Source organism: Triturus cristatus, chromosome 12 (genome assembly GCF_964204655.1).
Source record: "Triturus cristatus chromosome 12, aTriCri1.1, whole genome shotgun sequence".
Classification (NCBI taxonomy): Eukaryota; Metazoa; Chordata; class Amphibia; order Caudata; family Salamandridae; genus Triturus; species Triturus cristatus.
In genome coordinates this window covers 781963869-781979417 of record NC_140595.1, presented here as the reverse complement: position 1 = coordinate 781979417, position 15549 = coordinate 781963869, and the positions used below count along the sequence as shown (strand labels likewise).

Genomic DNA, 15549 nt, shown 5'->3' with positions numbered 1-15549 from the left:
GAGGGGGGCATGAATCATGTTTCCAAATTCATGCTTGAAAACTGTTAATAAAAAAACATAAAATGCAATGCACTTTTATAATCTCATGTACCAGGGCGAAACGATTCTTCTGCGGTTAATAATGCTTTGTAAAGTAAACTGCGGCCTGGTGCTGCTGCTCAACCAGGGGCCGCATGGGAAGGTCCCCGGCCTACTTTGAGTATCACTGGTTGAGAGTAATTAAGAAACTAGAAAATTCAGAAAAACAGTGGCGATATCGTGAGTGAGTAAGGAAACCTAAACACGTCATTTTCCCTACATTAACAGAACTCTCTTCTGACAGCGCAATCAAATGTTCCAGTTGGGCAGCTCGCGCTTCTTTCTCTGCGTGGCATCTCAAGGCCTCCCGCGGCCTAGTTTCGGATTCTAGCAAAGGAAATACAGCGTTCACCGAAGACAGTGGCCCACTGTCTTCGGTGAACGCTGTATTTCTGGCGTCTAAGAGAGACATCAATCAAAGCCTATTTACTGTTCCTTATCAATTAAACATGTTTCTATTTTTTCCTAAATTATATTGATTTTTTAAATTAACTTGATGCTACCTTAGTGGTGTGTTGCCCGTTTCCTCGATCCCTGGGAAATGCACTTTTCTTCGCTATATTTACCTTACATGCTCACAATGAAGTTTGTTCCCAGCAAGCACGAGCTTGCACTTGTTTAAGATTCTGTTAACGTTGTTTCTTGCAGCTCAGCTTCAATCATTCCACCATGACCCCACAGTGTAGACTGACATGGGGGATCACGTTAATTCGCTTTATGTTACAACTGAAAATAAAATGCCCCTGGTGATGGACGACAGAGGTGAAAGTGTAATTGCAAAAGGGAAATCCGATAAAAATCTGAGAAATACCAAAAAGTACACGCCTATACTCATTGTTTGCCCCACACAAAACGCATGAACAGAGGAGTATGTTCGGAGTTTTGCAGTTATATGAGCTAAAAAAAAAAATCACCGTCACATACAAGCATGTACACATCGCAAATAAATTATAACAGCTGCCAGGAACGACTCAGACAATGTCCTGCACAAGCTAAAAGGAAAGGTAGCAGTTGCACAATAAATGAAACTCTGAGAAATTGGTGCTTTCACGGCAGACAGGTAAAACGCATACCACAAATCAGAGTGACTAAAGTCACAACAGAGAGTGACAAACAACTGCCCACGCACTCTCGACTCTCGGAGCGAGGGAGAGTGCCTCTCACTGACAGGGCCGGCTTTAGTGCTGGTGGCGCCCTGTGCGACATTGTTAGTTAGCGCCCCCCCCCCATGACCACCTCCACCACGGATTCTCTCACTAGCACCCTTTAACAGTGACCAAGTCTCCATAACCACACTCTCTCAGCTGAATTGAATTAGTTATATAGCGCCACTCATACCAGTGTAGGGTGTCTGAGCACTTTGCATCACACACACATTACACAGAGACAATCAATCATACTTGTGTAAATCAGTGTATAGGAAATGTTACATAAGCCAAAGGACTAAAAGTGTAGGAGTCACATGTCATCCATACTGGTAGGCAGTATAGTTTTAGAGTGCTTGGTGTGGAGAAGCACAAACTCAGTTTGAAAGCAGTAACCGGCTGATCTTTTTACATCATACGCACTCTGTAATCTACAGTTGGTACACGTTCTTTGCAGCAGGCATATTACTGCACTAACTTCACCCATGTCAAAACCTCAACTATACAAAATGCTTATCTCTCTCCAGGAAGATAATTAATCACACCAGTTATCTTGACATTTATGTGAGGTCTGGTAATTGCCGGGGGAAAGAAACGCTGCAGCAGGTGCTTCAAAAGCATAATAAACTTTCAAACCCGGCGCCCCCAGGAAGCCACCACCCGGTGCGGTGGCACCGGTCGCACCGCCATAAAGCCGGCCCTGCTCACTGAAAAGCCCTGAAGCCAGAGGGGAGGAGGCCGGAGGCCGAGGGCCTGGTGAGAGGCTGGTGGGGGCCGTGGCCCGGGGGGCAGAGATGTTAGGAGCCCACTGCATCCATAGTCTGTTTGTCCGTCTTTTATTATGAATGGCGGGCTCATTCACCCAGCACCAGGGTCCATGGCACCCTTGCTATACTACCATGCTCGAGGGACATAAATGGACAGAAGTGAAAGTGAAACTTACTCGTCGAAGCCTACATTGCTCTCTCCGTTGATTACGGAATCCACTGTAGTGCTTTGAAGCGCCCCTAGGGCGTAAGCGCTCTACAAGCAGCCATGAAGCACGACTGTATCGTGCGTTCACCTCACAGGGCATTAAAAAGATTGTGTAGCCTGGCCCTTAGCTGCTAGCCAACGACGTGACAACATTTGACACTCGCTTTTAGAAAAACAGTGTATTTCTAAAACTATTTCCAGGAATAGGCTTGGGGAAGTTACACCTTTCTTACCGCAGATAAATTCAGAGTAAAGCCACAAATTACTTGCCAAATGTCACCGGAAGTCACAGTGAGACAAAATAGAAACACGTGCCCCGTTTTCCAATAAGTTTAGTACCCTGCTTCTGTAAAAACTTATTTCACAGAGCTCGGTAGCCTACGGTCGCAGGCTCTCCCTGCCTGTGGTGAATCTCTGGTTAGCGTTGAGGGTTTTTAACTTGAGAATACGACGACTGTTCATTAATTTGCTTCCTTCGCCCCGCCCCCCCCTCCAGAGTACACAGAGTAGATCGAAAACAGTTCCTGATGGCCTATGACCTACGCCGGGATACTGCTGCTCGTGTAAAGCACCTTCGGGTCGAGTGTGCGCTATATAAAACTGAAAAAAAAGGGCAAAAATATCCACTCCAATCCCGCTACCTCCCCCTCTCTCTCTCTTCTAAAGCACCCTCGGTGTCTGCTGCAATTACCTGTAAAGTGCCAGAGACGCCAGACGCGGTTTCTGCCTCCAAGATTCCAGACCAAGAACAAAACTCTCCCAAAATCCTTGTTGAACTTGTGAGGATACACCGGGTTAAAAACACGAACCCTCCTCCTGTTCCAGAGTTCAGAGAATTGTCGTTACCAAGAGAAGACTCCCAACTCCCAAGAGGACTGCAGCAGTGAGCGTGGCAATACCAATGAGAGCACAAGCCCAAACTGGAAAATTCTTTCGATTTCGAATCGACTCCTCCCCCAGACCCCAGCAAACCAATCACTGAACAAAAACAACTGTTGCTGGGTCTGGTGGAGGAGACAACAAAGGCCACTGCCACACCCCCACAAACTCTAAGCCTGCCGGAATGCTCCACCCTCGGCCATTGGAATTAATGGAGGGCCTCCAGCTCCGCCCTGGGCCAAGGGAATAACGTCCAAAATCGAAATGCTATTCTGGTAGTTAGCAATAGGCTGCACCCACCAAGGTGTCGTCACTGACCTGCTTTCTGGCTCTAGGTCGAAGAAATCTTCACCCAGCCAAAAGCATGTGCAGACACTGCAGAGCAAAGGCCATACCCCCACACCCCCCTAAAGAAAACCCAAATTTTGTACATGTTTGTTCACTGAGCACTAGCAGCCAGCACAATTTATTCCTAGCTGCTCAGTGTTTTTCAACAGGCATTTTTTTTGTCCCCCAGGGTGGGAGGGCGACGCCCATCGCGCCCCTATGCACCAGCCTCCCCTGGCCGGTGGTATTGAGAGACAGTGGTAATTTCCAGAAAGGGCGCTTTTGGATGCAGTCTTCAGAGGCAAAATTAGGCAGGCAATAACTGAATATTTTGAGAACAAGGCAGGGTCAGTGTCGACGCAGGCTACATACACTATGGGAGACATTTAAAGCGTACATGAGGGGATATGCATTTCCAAGACCGTAGGGATACTGAAAGATCTTCAACGCACACTCACCAGATTAGAGGGAGAGCTCTCATTGCTGAATCAATGTTAGGTTGATAGGGCAACTCTAGACAATTTGCCTAGGAGTGCGGCCCTGATGATGGAATACCAGGAGGCAGCAGAGAGGGAAGCTCACTTTATGAGTAAATATGCCACAGCTAGGAGGTATGGGGAGGGGGGGCCTGGATGCACACTAGCACGATTGCTACAACCACCACGCGGACAGCCATATATACCTAGCCTGCGTGGGACGCAGGATAAATATATAGCGGACACTCTTGTAATTAAGCAAGAATTGCTTAGATACTACACTGACACGAACACCACTAGGCGCATGGAAGGAGATGGTGACATTACCAGCTACCTGGAAGAAATAGCAATGGTATGGCTGACATCTGCGCAGCAACAATTTCTAAGTGAGCCCTTCACCACTGAGAAGCTCAAGCAAGCGATAGAAGCCATGGACGGGAATAAAGCCCCGGGATCTGATGGATTCACTGGTGCCTTTTATAACGTCTATAAAGAGTTATTGGCACCGCACTTACTGGAAGTTTTTGTGAAGCCACTACAGGAAGGGGTTCCTACAGAACGCTATCACTATTAAACTTTGATACAAAAATACTGGCTAAAAGGGTGGCGACCAGACTGGCGCTACTACTAGGGCAACAAATATCACCAGCACAGTCGGGGTTTATCCCACACAGATCCACTGCATTGAATCTACGCACGTTTTTTGCAATTCAACATAGAATAGAGCTGGCAGTGGCGGCGCTGCTGGACGCAGAAAAAGCCTTTGACTCGCTTGAATGGCCTTTTCTTCAGGCTGTGCTCAAATTGGGCTGTCCAGCAGGGTTCCTATAACTTATTACCCTGCTGTATTCCCAAACCACTGCGCATATCAGAGTAAAAGGCTCAACAGCCTGTTCACTGAACATAACACGAGGTGCCAGGCAAGGCTGCCCACTATCACTACTCCTGTTTATCATCACAATGGACCCCTGGTGAGGCAGCTTCATAAAAATCACCTACATAGGGGATTGCACTTTAAATCAGGTCCAGTACTTGTGACATTATATGCGGATGACCATTATATTATATGTCACACCCCACTGAAAATCTGGCACCTCTGCTACATCAAATCACGTTTTGGGGAACTATCGGGATTACATATCAATTGGCACAAATCAGTTGCATTTCCTCTAACAACTGTACGGGATCGCACATGTGAAGGGTTCCCGCTGACATGGTGTGACACTGAGGCCCGTTACATAGGGAGTACTCTGCACAAGAATAAAGAGCAAATAATACAATTAAACTATTGCCCGGTAATAGATAAACTAAATGCTAAAATAAACTGGTGGATTGGACTGTGGCTGTCAATGGCAGGCTGGAAAGCCATAATAAAAATGATTGTATTACCACAGTTACTGTACCTTTTCAATAATATCCCTATACCCCTCACTAACGCATTCTTTACACAACCGCACAGGCAGCTGAGGTGACTAATTTGTGGAGGGCGGCAACCGCGAATTGGATGGCACACCTTGGTCCTTCCATGTGAAAAGGTGGGATTTGGAGTCCCAAACATGCAGCTGTACTACCTAGCGGCACAATGCAGCTATGCGTGGCATTGGTACCACCCAGGTGCCAGAATACCATATGCCAAACCTGAGGCTGACTTAGCTGCCCCAGTACCACTACGGGGGCTCCTACCTGCGGGGTTTCCACAAGATAAAGATCAAATTCAAACGGTGTTGAATACCTGCTGGGCTTGGAGGAAGCTGCTGCGAGTCACGGGGGGCACCGAACTGTACGCATCACGGATTCCATTGATAGATAACCCCTAGGTACCTATTACATCAGAACCACTAGTAAAGCGCACACTGCGGTGGTATAGACTTTGTACAATTGGGGGCGCCTTTCCGGGGGTCACATTTACTTATGCACTGAAGACAGTCGCTTTGCAGATGCCCCACACTTAGACCATTTTGCAGCCGCGGCCCGTGGAGGGAGTTCCGTGGGGCGGTAAGGCGGGGCGGGGGCAGGGTGGGGGTTTCTAAAAAACGGAATATGGATAATTGCAGGTAAGTAAACAATTAAATAAACAAAACGAATTTCGTAGCGCGTGCTGCATCGCACCCTGCCCCTCCCCCGCCCCGCCTTACCGCCCCACGGAACTCCCTCCACGGGCCGCGGCTGCCATTTTGTCTTAGCCAAACTCCAGAATGCATTACAGAGTCGTATGTTTACATATCCACTAGAGCCTGGTAACTTCACGCCGCTGAAGGTGCTTATCTCAGATAATGAAGGGGACAGGTTAATCTCGAAACTGTATCACGCTGGTTTGGAGTTAATGCCCGCTCATGATGCCAAAGTAAGAAGTGCATGGGAAACAGACCTGGGGCACCCGCTTACAGATAAGATGGGGAGGGAATGCTGCATACTCCCATCGTATCCTGCAACCACAGGCACAAACTGCGACATTACAAATTTATACGAAGGATATACATGACCGGTAAAGATGGCACGCCTAGACCCGTCCCTCACTGCACGATGCCCTAAATGCCAGGCCCTAATAGCAGATTTTATTCACATGACATGGACATGCAGAAGGATAGCAGTGTATTGGGAATTTCTTTTTAAGGCACTACAACAAATGACAAGCTTGCAGATTAGATCATCCACATTGTTAGCCCTATTGGGATATGCTGTGGTACACCCCCTTTTGTACCGCTGTGGATATCCCCAAGGCAATGCGCAGGTATGTTGGAATAGCATTACTCATGGCAAAGAGATAGTCGCCCATACACTGGGGTCGGAAGAGCACAGCAACAGTCGAACAGTGGATTAAAAGCTTGGCGTACTGTGATACCAACAGCGAGCTATATGCTAAATTGGAACCCCCCATGTCAAGACCCAGAGACATTTGGCAACCTCTCAGAGACTATTTGAATGAAAGGGCCGGTGAGGAGAGTACCCAGTAAACATGGTGGACCACAGACTCAGTCAGTCAATTTACTTTATTCGATGCTTACAATATAAGATCATAAAAGTGCAGTAAAAAACATCTATACATAATACACATATGAATAAAAAGATAAAAAAGATAAAAATATCATAACAAACACCATTAGGGAACAGTTAGTAAAAGCCAGCTGATGGGAACAGTTTAGAATTCATTCTCATGTATAGTGAAATTTCCTAATTCTTCGTGATTGGATTAAAATGGACGCCCCAGAAAAACAGACCATAGGATTAGGCAAAGATTGCAGAAAATACATTGCGACATGACATTGTTTAAAATCATATTTACACATCAGGGGCAAAATAAATCTTTTACGTGGTTCTGCATAAAATTTGCAAAAAAAGAAAACATGTAGATTTGATTGTGCAGAAGCACCATCGCAAGGACTGAATGGCAATTCATTTATGGAGTCAATTCCAGCTGGATGGGCCAACATGCATGGAATACAATTCAAAAGCAATCTAATTAGAAAAAATCTGTGACGTGAATTTGTCACAGTAAAAATATAAGATGTTGGCCCTTCCTGTACCATTGGGCTTTCTAAATATGCTTTGACTGATACTTTTGTACAATTTGCTTTCAGTCTTGCTTCAGCCCTTCATTTGAGGAAACAGGATTTTATCTCTCTTTTTGGAAAATTCACACAGTCGCTAGGGACAGAGAATAGACGTTCTAATCCTAAAGATGAAAAAGTAGATCTACTATAGAAAATCCACGGGATCTTGTGGACATTTTCCAGGGATAGGCAGTCTTCAATTAACTTTTGTGTGATATGGATAGATTCCCTTCTCCATATGGAATGCCACAACATCATCGGAGCCAAAGCAATTGTGTCGGTCACATAAGGGACATCCAATTCTGCAATTCTGCATGAGCAGTAAGACTGGAGCAGCTTACGGGGAGGCCCACTAGTTTTTTCCAGAATGTGTACTCTATAACTTGTAGGGGGGAGGGGTTAATGTAGCCCCAAATGCCTGCCCCGTAGGTTGCTTCCGATTTTGCTGCATAAACTTTTTTTGCCATGTCAATGGGTTTTACTCCCAATTTTTTAATAAATGAGTGTAGGGTAACAATGCTTCTCTCAAGTGATAAGCCTCTAGTAGCAAGCATATTTGACCATGATAATTGCTTATCAAACGTTACACCAAGGTAGGAAAAATTATCAGTATGGGCTATTTTCTGTCCTGATATATGGAAGTTTGGGACCTTCCTATTTTTACGGCCAGTAATCAAAATAAAGGACTTGGCTTCATTGTTTTTTAACCCCAGTTTTGACATATAGGATACATAAGTAACTAGTAACTTTTGAAGGGTGAGGCCTGTGCGGGCAATTAGCACTGCATCATCAGCATACAGGAGAATTGGAGTGCAAACATTATTAACTTTGGGGACGTCTGGTATTGTGTCCAGCAGGGGAGCTTCCACCCCATTGGTGTAAATAGAAAAAAGAAATGTGGCAAGCACACAACCCTGCCGGACACCCCTGTTAATTGGAAACAACCTGGTGCACTCCCCCTCTCTCCCGTATCTGACGCAGGCCTGTGGCTGATGAGTAAAGCTGTCTAATAAAAGATATAATAGCCTCATCTATGCCCATTTCTTCCATTATCCTCCATAGATGTTGATGTGCCACATACTTCAAACGCTGCCGACAAGTCCATAAACGTCAAGGACAATCTTTCAGATTTTATTTGAAAGTACTTTAAGGCATTAGTCCTGAGAGCCCATACCTTTTTTAAAACCATATTGGACTGGGATTAAAACCTTATTGCTGGATGCCCACTCCTCTAGTCTGTATGCTAAATTGCAACCCACCACGTCAAGACCCAGAGACATTTGGCAACATCTGAGAGACTATTTGAATGAAAGGGTCAGTGAGGAGAGTACCCAGTAAACATGGTGGACCACAGATTCAAAGGAGAGTGGGTCATGACTGCACAGGAATGCAGGGGCCTGGAAGGGCAATGCAGATAGTGAGTAACTGCATCAGGTTGGAGTCAACACTGTGAATTTGACTAAGAATTGTACTGTATATTACCCACTATGATAATTGAACGCACTGTCACTTAACATGGTAACTATAGATATGAGCATCAAACTGCTGATGTCATTGGAGAAGGAAGTGAGCACTGTTGTACTGTTAATGTAACATTAAGAGATGTAAAACAATTAATAAAGTAAAAAAAAAAAAGAAAAGAATGTTAAAAAATACCTCCAGTGGTTTATACATCCAATGGATTAGTTACTATCCCAGCTTTTTTTTTTAATAACACATTTTATTGATGATTTTGACGGTACAACACGGCAAGGTGGCCAATCACATACATCAAGTTGTTGTACATTGCAGAATAGTAGCTATGTTTCAAGATATCAACAAAGGAATGAAAGAAAACGAATAGGAAACCTTGTCACAGGCTATGCACCACTCCCCACCCCGCAGGGGATATCTGGCAATAGCGTTTTGGTGGCATTGTCTACAAGCTCTGGGTATGTCACTGGCCATATGAATGTATTTCCTGCTCAATAGGGAATTCTAGGAGATGTGCAGAAGGCAGGTCTATGCCCCTGTATCCATCCCCATGCATTTGCCCATGGTACAATTCTACCCTCCGATGGTGGAGCGGTCCACTTACAAAGTTGAGCTGTGTCCCGCTTGGCCAGCGTGAGCCCCAGGAACAGGAGGTGCTGTATGCGTTTCCCCCGATCCCATCCGTGCTATGCTAGAGAAATAACTTGGGTTCAAAGGCGAGCCGCCATGACAGGACTTGTTCTAGGCAGGAGGTAACGTTACGCCAAAAGGGCTGGAGTGCCCTGCAGCACCATACTGTATGGAAGAACGTCCCTTCCTCATCGTCGCAACTAAGACAGGTGGGGGACGGTATGACACCCATACACCAGAGGTGGGACCTCGTGTAGTACGGTCTATGGCTTATTTAAATTGCATTAAGCAGCTCCATGTTTCAATGGTGGCACCACAGGGCTTGCCAGGGCCTCTGTACAGTCGTCAGTGAGGTCTGCAATGTCCCCCTCCCACGCCACTCGCAGAGTGCTAAGTGTAGTTTGGTTATGTGCGACTAGTGTTTGGTAGATTTGTCTAATCTTGTGGGCACCTAGGTCTCCCATCAGCAGACGCTCTTCAAGTGAGTGTACCTCCAGCAGATCCGTCAGGGACCAGATGTGCAGTGTCAGTGCATGTCTGAGCTGTAAATATCTGTAAAACTGGCTGCAGTGGAGACTATATTCGACTTGTAGCTGTTGAAAAGACTTGAGCACCATCCCTTTCATTATGACCCCTACTGTGGAGAGCCCAATAAGGTCCCATGAGCGGAACCCTGGCAGTGCGGCGACCTGTCAAAGGTAAGTTCTGTGCCAAAGTGAGGACGCCTGCGTCAGCCGCCCTCCCCATCCCATCCTCCTGATCGTGCGTCGGCTTAATTGAATTACCACTTCACATGCTGGGGGTAGGTGATCAAGATTTGTCTGACTATAAAGGAGGTCTAACAGAGTTTGGGTACCCCTCGCTCGTCTCTCGACTGCGAACGTCGGGTCCGTCTGCACACTATGGCACCATTTATTTATATTGAGTAGGTGGGAGGCAGAGTAATAGGCGTATAAATCAGCCGGGGCGATTCCCCCACAATAGGTGGACTGTGTACATGTCCGGAAAGCGACTCTGCAGCCCCTCTTCCCCATAGGAAATAATTAAGGATTGCATTGACCTGCTGGTACCAAGACTGTGGGATAACGTAAGGGACATTTTGTAGCTGATACAGCATCCATGGTAGGGAGACCATTTTGAAGATTGCCGACCACCCAAATAAGGACAGGGGCAGAGGCGACCTCACCTTCACCTCTCCTTGAAGACGTGGTAGTAGAGGATGGATATTGTGTGACCAGGAGATGATCGGATTGGTTGAAATATATACCCCCAGATATTTGGACCCTCCCGTGGCATAGGTCAGGTGGGTCGCCCATGTGCCCCTGCTTTGGTATCCGCAAACTGAAAATAGTACCGATTTCGCCGGGTTAGTGCAGAGTCCAGAGGTTTGCCTGAATACGTGAAGTATTTGCAGAATTCATGGGCCAGAAAACCCCTGGTCTGTAAGAAAGAATAAGACGTCAGCATATAATGCAATCCTATCGGACGTCTCCGCAGACCATTCAAACCTGCGCACCAAGGGGTCCCCCCTCACCCATGTAGCCAGTGGCTCGATCGCCAGTGTGAATAACAGCGGGGAAAGCGGGCACCCCTGTTTTGTGCCCCGATGGATTACGAATCGATCTGATTGTACCCCAGCCACCCGAAACGAGGCAGAGAGTCTGTGTAAAGGAGGTGAATATATGACAGGATTCTCGGATCAAAGTTGGAAGCTTGTAGGAGAAGGAATAAGTAGTCCCAGCTGAGTGAATCAAATGCTTTATCAATATCGGCTAATAGGAGGGCTGCAGGGCAGCAGAGTTCTGGTGCCTTTGCAAGGGCATTATGAACTCGCCTATTATTATGAAACATTAATCTGTGCGTCATGAAGCCCTCCTGGTTGGGGTGGACGAGCTTGTGGATATATATACAAAGCCAGTCTGCGAGAACCTTACCCATGAGTTTAGATTCAAAATTCAGTAGTGAGATAAGACGATATGAGGAGGGTTCCTTGGGGGAACACCCAGGCTTGAGGAACACCACAATTTCTTTATGCAGTGCTTTTAGTAAGTGTGGGCCTAATTGGGTCATGTGAGATCTTATGAATTCGCTCGGGAATCCATTAGGGCCCAGTGCTCGGCCAGGGCGTAAGCCAGACAGGGCGTTATTGAGTTCTTCTACTGATTCTACTTATTGAGTACTTAGGGTTGTTCACGAATGTGGTCAGGCAACGATTTTGGTATCCTGGGATATAACTTCCCGTTTTGCATATAAACTCAAATAATAGGATGTGAACACCTGAGCTAGTAGTAGTGCATACGTCACGTTTTGCAACATCGGCACCGGGGTGGGTGACTGCGCCACTTGACACAAACGGTGTAGTATCGATTTTTCCCCCACTGATATATTCTGGATTGGGTTGCTTGCCTTGTCGAACCTTGTTTGTGAGCAACTGGTGCTGCTGCTGTTGAGCAAGGTTTCGGCCTCCGTAATGCGGTCTACCGCCTTTCTAAGGTCTTGTCTAAGAAATGAGATCTCAGAGCCAACAGCGCCGATTTTGCATGTCACGGGATTGCCGCTGCCCGCGTCCCAAGCAGTGGGACATCAGCAGGGCAGCACTCTAGTGGCCGCCCGTCGGAGCCTTCCCCCTTGCTGCCTCGCGCGCGAGGCTACGCCTACTAGGGTTTAGACCCCCAATAGTGTGGAGCTGGAGGCGGGCCGTTGGGGGCGGGGGGCGCAGCTTGCCCCCTCTACTTAGGAGGCCCTCTCGCCCAGTTCCTCCTCTGATCCCTGCGCGCCGCTCCAGCCTGGACCACCTGGTCTGCTACTTCTGGCATGGTGACCTCGATGGGGGTGGGCGAAGTGCGGCACAGAGTCCGAATCATGTGGAAGGCCCCACACGATGGCGGGTGCCCGCCTCCCCGCGTGGCGCTGTCGTGTGAGTTAGTTCTCCCGCTGCGCCCTCGGGCTATCGCCAGCGCTGCTCGGACCGTTCGCTCTGCGCTCCGGTGGTCCATCGGCTGCGCTGCAGCCTTAGTGGCAGGATCCAGGGGTCGAGCTTTGTGGTCGCGTCCACACCCTGGGAACCGGGGCACATCCGCTCACCCCCTCCGCGCGGAACCCTCCCTACTGGGTGCTACTAAGGGGCGGATATTGCCTTGGGGGACGGGCACCGTTCGTATGATACTGTGTCCGCTGCCCCAGGTACAGAGTCTCAGATACAGGGTGCCACGGGTCGCCTTTCGATTGTAGTGGCCGCACCTCGTCCCAGGTCCGGAGGCTGTTCCAGCCAGGGGTCGCTTAGGACACCCCGGTGCGCGACTGCCGGGCGCTGCTTACCAACTATACCAAGCGCTTGCTGGATTCGTCCACATTTGTTTCTCAAGCAAGGTTTTAGAAATAAGTTGGAGAATGCGCTAATGTAGCAGTGGGCCTCACACTTCCTAGATGCCCTCTAGAATTACCCTCACCGTGTGCTCCGACGTGCCTGAATTCTGGGACTTCTAGCCTTTGTTTATGTCATTATAAAACGGGACTACAAGTCCCAGAAATCAAAGGAAAAAATATGGACTTGAGTAGACCATCACGCACGGACCTGGGAAACTGGCAGCTATGCAATCCGCATGTTAAAACTCACTTGAGCAGTAAAACTAAACTAAGCCGTCTTAAAAGACCGAGGTCACGTTTACTGCGGGGTTGTTTGTTAGAGAAAAAGAACTTCAGAATGTAATTTCCTTTGTAAATAACGGCACCCCCTGGACAAGTGACTAATACTGACCTCTCGCCCCCGCCTTTAGAGTCTGACAACAGTCCTCCTGTGAATAGTCTTAACGCCATGAGGTCAAATTCGCCTTCAAGGCACGAGCTACCTGTCGATTCCGTACTGTACAGGCGTCAGGAAAATCGCGATTTCGGGTAAAAAGGGGCAAGTACACAATCTTCACACAAGAGAATTAAAAACAAATTCGGCGGTCTTCGCAGGTGGTCAACCTCAAAAGCATCTGGGCCAAAACCACCACTAGGGCATGCGACATCCAGTGGCAGTTGTCTGATCGTCCTTAAATCTGATTGGCTGAGATGGATGTTCAACATTCTAAAAACTGTCTTCTAGAATGAAGCCTGGATTCCGCTCACAGGATTTCCATGTGTGGGATGTTCTTTCGTTTATCCAAAATTAGGGGTGTGGAGGAACGAACCCAGAGTTACTTCTTCACGCAGGTGAATAAAACAATTGTAATGCATGTAAGAATTAAAGCTGTTTTATTTCTAAACCAAGGCTTAACAATTCACTTAAAACAATTTAGAGGTCACTATCGGTCTCGGAGGGATGAAACAATGAGCTATTGGCATTCAGTCTTGTTGAGGCGGTGGGAATGTTCATGGTGACAGTTACACTCGAAGAAAGAATGTACGCGTGCAATTGTAACGAAACGCATGGTATGTAAAGCGCTCTGATACCTTCTGGTCCATTGCGTGCCATATAAAACTTCTGACAAAACAATGCGTGGGGGCTGTGGCGGAGCTGGCAGCACTGCCCTCTCCCTTCCCTCCCTTGAGGGTGTCGGGAGTATAATTTTCAGGCAGAGTGGGGGGCTGCGTCCTCCGCGTGATGGTCTGCTTTGGAAGTGGCTGGGACATGGGGAACTGCGCATGCAAAGAGCCCGCGGCGTGGTGAGCCCGGGCCCCGACGGTGGTGAGAACAGCGATTGTGGACAGCAACAAAGCTATGGGCTCAGCGCACCTTGCTGGTGTACCCTTGCTTGCCGTGCTCCCCAGGCAGGAACTTGTCCCTGTGGCCCTCCTTCACACTGTTCTTGCAAATGGAAATGTTGCCAAACTATAGATAATAATGTAATTATTATTATGAGCTGAATTATATATACGTATAGTGTTTGGGTTTGACCTACTGGTGGTTTATTGACCACATACTGAATTTGATGTGACCGATACATATCTTCAATTGAGTTCACTCTTTTTAAGTAGGATTTATGTTTGACTTACGTCGGGCAACTATCTCTAGTAGGGACAAACAGCCCCTACCAATGAGCATCAGCCCCCCCCCCCCCTCCCAGACATTACTTTGCAGCAGCCACTGTTATAAACGATACAACCTTGTTCTTTGAGTTCACTGTACGTTTTGGGAAGTTGTGCCCAGCCTCTCACTGTATACAGTTTCCCCTGACTAAGAATGATTTGTTGGGAAATACAGCAACACTCATCCTGCACCCTTCCGCTCCAAACAGGTCCAGCACGCTCTGCTGCTAATCTTGGCAGGAGCTGCACCAGTTCAATTTTCTCCAGTTCCCTGGGAAAGGTTTGGGGGGCCAGGGTGATCTATGATGAGTCTGTACTCATCACGGTTTATGGTAAACGTTTTGAGAAACATATGGTATAGTTTTTACTAGTTTAGCTTTTGGCCAATGGTAGTTTTCGTCAGCCAGATTCGGGATAGCTGGTATTGCAGGACACTAGAGGCGGTTGTGTGTATGTCCAAGTTGGGGAGTCGCATGCTTTGCCAATTAATTGATTAAAGGAATAAAGTCGCATGTTCTAGCTCGAACAGAGCAACTGTTACTAATCGCAATGGCATGGGTTCACACGCACTCGAGAGTCCCCCCCTTGTATTTATTCCCTGGTATCTTTGTCCCAAAATGCAGCATTTATAAGGATTATCTGGTACTAGGGGGGCATCTCGTTGGCATTAGTTCCATGCCGGTGGGTACGACGGGACGAAGTTGTGTCCCAAGTGGTGCAACAGGATAAGGGCAGGTCTATAGGTAGATATATGTACCCTGGCAGCAGGTGTACAAATATGTCAAGGTTCAGCCTAAATCCTCAGTCTCAACCATGATGCAGTGGTCAGCTTGTGGAAAGGTGTAACACAGAAATTAAGCAACCAATGTTATTGATGTCAGTCGACGCTTGAGTCAGGAGATGCTGCTGTCTCTCATCTTCACCTTGCTATTTTTAAAAAAAAAAACAGCTGGGGTAAGGTTTCTCAAATTAGTCATAGTGACGGCTTAGCGTATATAGAAA

The 15549-nt window shown here is 47.3% G+C and overlaps 1 protein-coding gene across 2 annotated transcripts in view; it reads right to left on the bottom strand.

The window, feature by feature from the left end:
* LOC146782824 (alpha-2,8-sialyltransferase 8F-like) overlaps positions 1 to 15549 on the bottom strand; it is a 222952-nt gene that overhangs the window by 21123 nt on the left and 186280 nt on the right. The gene's annotated exons all lie outside the window — the stretch shown is intronic.